Source organism: Bos taurus, chromosome Y, assembly GCF_002263795.3.
Source record: "Bos taurus isolate L1 Dominette 01449 registration number 42190680 breed Hereford chromosome Y, ARS-UCD2.0, whole genome shotgun sequence".
In the NCBI taxonomy this organism is placed as follows: Eukaryota; Metazoa; Chordata; class Mammalia; order Artiodactyla; family Bovidae; genus Bos; species Bos taurus.
In genome coordinates, this window is record NC_082638.1 from 27,799,995 (window position 1) to 27,806,231 (window position 6,237).

Below are 6,237 nucleotides of genomic sequence, written 5' to 3' on the forward strand. Positions count from 1 at the left end.
GGACACGACTGAAGTGACTTAGCAACAGTAGCAGCTGCAGATGGGGAAACAATGGAAAGGCTGAGAGACTTTATTGTCTTGGCTTCAAAATCACTGTAGATGGTGGCTGCAGCATAAAATTAAAAGATACTTGCTTCTTGGAAGAAAAGCTATGACCAACCTAGGCAGGATATTTAAAAACAGAGATATTACTTTGCCAACAAAAGTCTTTCTAGTCCAAGCTATAATTTGTCCAGTAGTCATATATGGATGTGAGAGTTGGACTATACAGAAAGCTGAGCCCTGAAAAATTGATGCTTTTGAAGTGTGGTGTTGGAGAAGACTCTTGAGAGTCCCTTGGAGAGCAGGGAATAAAATTAGTCAGTAAGACATTCAGTCCTGAATATTTATTGGAAGCACTGATGCTAAAGCTGAATTTGGCCGCCTGATGCAAATAACTGACTCTTGCAAATGACCCCAGTGTTGAGAAAGATTGAAGGCAGGAGGAGAAGCAGAAGACAGGATGAGATTGAGTCCATCACTAACTCAATGGAGATGAGTTTGAGCAAGCTATGGAAGTTCGTGATGAACAGAGGAGTCTGGTGTGTCACAGTCCTTGGGGTTACAAATAGTTGGACATGACTGAGAAACTGAACTGAACTTGTGTTGGGGAGAGAGAGTCAATTCCTATGCAGATTGATAAGAAGTCTGGCCTACCCAAAGAAGAGAAAAATATCTGGATTCTTGAGGAGGAGATAGGGTTCTGGAATTCTCAAGGAGGAGAATTGCTTGCTTGTTTGTTTTTCTCTATATTCATTAGTCTTAGTCACATAAAATGTTTTGTTTTGTTTTTTTCTTTAAACCTTGAAATGATGATTACACAGTAAACAATTCAGTTTAAACTCTGTAATTAGAATTATATAGCAACAGTGTATCATGCTTGAGGACAGTTTCTCCTCCCTGAAAACCTTCTGACGAATCCTTATATTTTAGAAGCTGTATTATGGGAGAGGGTCTGGTAGGATCTTTCTATTGTTAACTTCTAATCCTGTTATCCTAAAATATAAATTGTGGGAGTAGGTCTGGTAAAATTTTCACAAATTTCAGACATGCTTTTGATGTATTATAATAACTAAATTAAAATGTATGTAACTCCCTGGCTAACACTAGCAAGGGGGGCATTCTCTGGCCCCCTTCTGATGTCCATGTCAGAAGCTTTCTCTGTTCCTTTTCTTACTTTAATAAAACTCTGATATACAAGAACTCTTGAGTGATCAAGCCTGGTCCTTAGTCCTGAAGTTAAATCTTCTTCTCAGAGATCATGAATCCAGCACTATCCGTCTTAAGCTTTTAGAGAAGGAGAAGTTTCCATACCACAGGAAACCCTCTCAGAGGTTGATTCAGTGGGCCTCTTTGGAATCTCAGAGGGTGGTATAGCCACCCCACACCACCCCAAATCCAGCACTATCCACCTTAAGCTTTTAGAGAAGGAAAAGTTTCCATACGACAGGAAACCCTCTCAGAGGTTGATTCAGTGGGCCTCTTTGGAATCTCAGAGGGTGGTATAACCACCCCACACCACCATCTCAGAATTCAAGCCAAAAAAGCAATTATTAGCGGGGAATTGCCTCACAGTCACGTGACCACCCACAGTGAGTGGGGGCTTTGTACAGGGGTGCCCTCTGCATCTTCAGTCCTTAGAATAAAGATGGGTTTTGAATGCTCTACAGACACTCTGAGAGAACTAATGTGATGTAGCAGGCGGAAGCACATAATGCCAGAGAGAGAAAAATAAACAAAGAAAAGGAATGTTCCCACGGGAAGGCTCTAAGACCACACTGCAACCCCTGACCTGCTTACAGAACAGACGATGCCCTAGTATTTACTGAAGGAGAGCACGCTAGCTTTCCTTATGGACCTCCCAGGAGGCAAAGATTCAGAATGTTGACAACCAGAGGCAGAAGGCCATAACCTTTTAGGCCCAGGAGACTGCATCTCCTGCCAAGCTGTGAGCAGACTCTATTCACGAGCAGCCACTAACCATGACTTCCTGAGATCTGGGACAGTTTATGGCTGCCAAGAGTGTCATAACCTGAGAGCAACTCCTCTGAGGAGATGCACAGCTCACCATGTATGGACTGTATCCTTGTGGAGTATCTGAGAACCTGACCAGAATGAACCTGAGCAGTGCACGAAAAACATGGTCCACCAGGAACTATGACATCACAGCTATCCTGAAAACCTGAGTGGCTCTCTGGAAGAGTGTACTCTGGAACATCCTGGAACCTGAGCAGCTTGGACCTGGAAAGTGCATTAGATAAAGGGCCCACCCGGGACTATGCTCTGGCAGAACACCAGGCCACTTTGGCCTGGGAATAGCAGGAGATGCATGGCTCAACTGGGACTGGGCATTCATAGAACACCCAGAAATATGAGCAGCTTGGGCCTTGGAAGTGCAGGAGACAAAGAACCCACCTGGGACTGTGCCCCAAACAGAGAACTGGGGAGTCTGGACTGCTTGGGCCTGGGAAGAGCAAGAGATACATGGTTCAACTGGGGCTGGGCCTTCATACAACACCTGGGAATCTGAGCAGCTTGGACCTGGGAAGTGCAGGAGACACACGGCCAACCTGGGACTTCACGCCTAGCACAGGATGGACCCTAGGTAGCTTGGGCCTGGGAAGTGCGTGAGATCCATGGCCCTTCTGTAACTGTGCCCTCAAGGGACACCCAGGAGCTTGAGTGGCTGGATCTGAGAAGTGTACATCACCTTGGACTTTGGCAGACCCTGTGCTGTCCATTCACAACAAAGGCTACCCACAAATCCCAGTGGTATTTGTTTGCAGTGTTCCTGCCTCTCCACAGCAAAACAGAGCAAATGACCCTGAATAAGGGTCTATTGTCACCTCTTCCTATCAGGGCTCAGATTAGACATTGAAGAGACTTGCAAGCAGAGGAGGCCAGCCTAAGTAAAGATAAGACAGGGGAACCACTCAAGAAGTGGCAGGTGCAACAGATTAAAATTAAGCAGTAAAATTGCATTTAAGGACAATTGTGGACTTTGAGAAAAAGTGCAAGCTAGAACAAGGGATAACCTGACACTGAACTGACCCCAGAATATTTTTTCTAATTTTTGTGTTCAATTACGTTTCAGTTTATTTTATATTGTACATTTGGGAGTTCAAATTCTAGTCTAGGTTTTTTAATTTTTGCTTTCTGGAATTTGTTATGCATTTTGTAGTATTAAGAGTCTATTTTTTAATATCCATTTTCACTCAGGGATTTGATTACAGGCTTAATTGCTCTCTTTCCTTTTGACTTTCTTTTCTCCTCCTGATCACCTCTATCTAGCTCTTCCCTCTTCTTTTCTATACATAATGCTGTGGATCTCTTTGACTGTCCAGGATGTGGAGTTATTTCACTACTAACATGGGGTTTTGTCTTCTGTGCAATGTTGAAAGTGTAGTCTTGAGGTTACTGCAAGAGGGGGACCAAAAACCAGAGGCAGGTAGCTCAGCTCCAGAACTTTGGATCATCATAGAACCCCTGGCCCCAGGGAAGAGTGATAGACAAGATCCCATCCAAAAGGATACATGCCTACACTGAAAGCAAGCTCCATCCAAGAGCAGCAAGCTCCAGTGCAAGACAACCCATGCTAATCTTCCAGCAAAACAAGAACACACTCAAGAAAATTACAAGGCACTCTTCTAAATTCAGTCACTCAGTTGTGTCTGACTCTTTGCAACCCCATGGACTGCAGCACACCAGGCCTCCCTGTCAATCACCAACTCCCAAAATTTACTCAACTCATGTCCACTGAATCAGTGATGCCATCCAACCACCTCATCCTCTGTCATACCTTTCTCCTCTGGACCTCAATCTCTCCCAGCATCAGGGTCATTTTAAATGAGTCAGCTCTTTGCATCTGGTGGCCAAATTATTGGAGTTTCATCTTCAGCATCACTTCTTCCAATGAATATTCAGGACTGATCTCCTTTAGGATGGACTTGTCGGATCTCCTTGAAGTACAAGGGCCTCTCAATAGACTTCTCCAACAATACAGTTCAAAAGCATCAATTCTTTGATGCTCAACTTTTTTTTTTTTCAAATTTTATTTTATTTTTAAACTTTACATAATTGTATTAGTTTTGTCAAATATCAAAATGAATCCACCAGTGGTATACATGTGTTCCCCATCCTGAACCCTCCTCCCTCCTCCCTCCCCATTCCACCCCTCTGGGTCGTCCCAGTGCACTAGCTCCAAGCATCCAGTATAGTGCATCGAACCTGGACTGGCATCTCGTTTCATAAATGATAGTCCAACTCTCACATCCATACATGACTACTAGAAAATCCATACCTTTGACTAGACAGACCTTTGTCGGCAAGATAATGTCTCTGTTTTTTAGTATGCTGTCTAGGTTGGTCATAACTTTCCTTCCCAGAAGTAAGCATCTTTGAATTTCATGGCTTCAATCACCATCTGCAGTGATTCTGGAGCCCTTCAAATGAAAGTCAAACATTGATTGCCCTTCAATTTGCCATAAAGTGGTGGGATCAGATGCCATGATCTTAGTTTTCAGCTTTAAGCCAACGTTTCACTCTCCTCTTTTGATTTCATTAAATGACTCTTTAGTTCTTCCCTTTCTGCCTTAAGGGTGGTGTCATCTGCATATCTAAGGTTATTTCTCCTGGAAAACTTGATTCCAGCTTGTGCTTCATCCAGCACAGTGTTTCTCATGAGGTACTCTGCATAGAAGTTAAATAAGCAGAGTGACAATATACAACTTTGACATATTCCTTATCCTATGTGAAGCTAGTCATTCCATGTCCCGTTCAAACTGCTGTTTTCTAGCCTGCATAGAGGCTTCTCAAGAGGCAGGTCAGCTGCTCTGGTATTCCCATCTCTTTCAGAATTTCCCAACGTTTATTGTAATCCACACAGTCAAAGTCTTTGGAATAGTCAATAAAGCAAAAGTAGATCTTTTTCTGGAACTCCCTTGCTTGACTGATGATCCAGTGGATGTTGGCCATTTGATCTCTGTTTCCTCTGACTTTTCAAAAACCAGCTTGAACAGCTTGAAGTTTACGGTTCATGTATTGCTGAAGCATGGCTTGGAGAATTTTTAGCATTACTTTACTAGCATGTGAGATGAATGCAATTTTGCAGTAGTTTGAGCATTCTTTGGCATTGCCTTACTTTGGGATTGGAATGAAAACTAACCTTTAAAGTCCCGAGCCACTGCTGAGTTTTTCAAATTTGCTGACATATTGAGTGCAGCACTTCCATAGCATAATCTTTTAGGATTTTAAATAGCTCAACTGCAATTCTATCACTTCCACTAACTTTGTTCATAGTGATGCTTCTTAAGGCCCACTTGACTTCACATTCCAAGATGTCTGGACCTAGGTGAGAGATCAGATCATCATGATTATTTGGATTGTGAAGATCTTTTATGGACAGTTCTTCTGTGTAATCTTTGCCAACTCTTCTTAATATCTTCTGCTTCTGTTGGGTCCATACCATTTCTGTCCTTATTGTGCCTATCTTTGCATGAAATATTCCCTTGGAACCTCAAATTTTCTTGACGTGATCTCTAGTCTTTCCCATGCTATTACTTTCCTCTATTTCTTTGAACTGATCACTAAGGAAGGCTTTCTTATCTCTCCTTGCTATTCTTTGCAACTCTGTATTCAAATGGCTATATCTTTCCTTCTCTCCTTTGCCTTTCCCTTCTCTTCATTTCACAGCTATTTGTAAGGCTTTCTCAGGCACCCATTTTGAGTTTTTGCATTTCTTTTTCTTGGGGATGATCTTGATACCTGTCTCCATCCATGGTTCATCAGGCACTCTATCAGACCTAGTCCCTTAAATTTATTTCTCACTTCCACTGTATAATCATAAGGGATTTGATATAGGTAATTCCTGAATGGTCTAATGGTTTTCCTTACTTTTTTCAATTTAAGTCAATATGTGGAAATAAGGATTTCCTGATCTGAGCCACAGTTAGCTCCTGGTCTTGTTTTATGCTCTCTAGGAGGAGTAAGCATCTTTTAATTTCATGGCTGTAGTCACTATCTGCAGTGATTTTGCAGCCCCCCACCTCCCCAAAATAAAGTCTGCCACCATTTCCTCTGTTTGTGCATATATTTTCCATGAAGTGATGGGGCAGGACGTCATGATTTCAGATTTCCTAATGTAGAGCTTTAAGCCTACTTCTTCACTTTCCTCTTTTATTTTCATCAAGAGATTGTTCA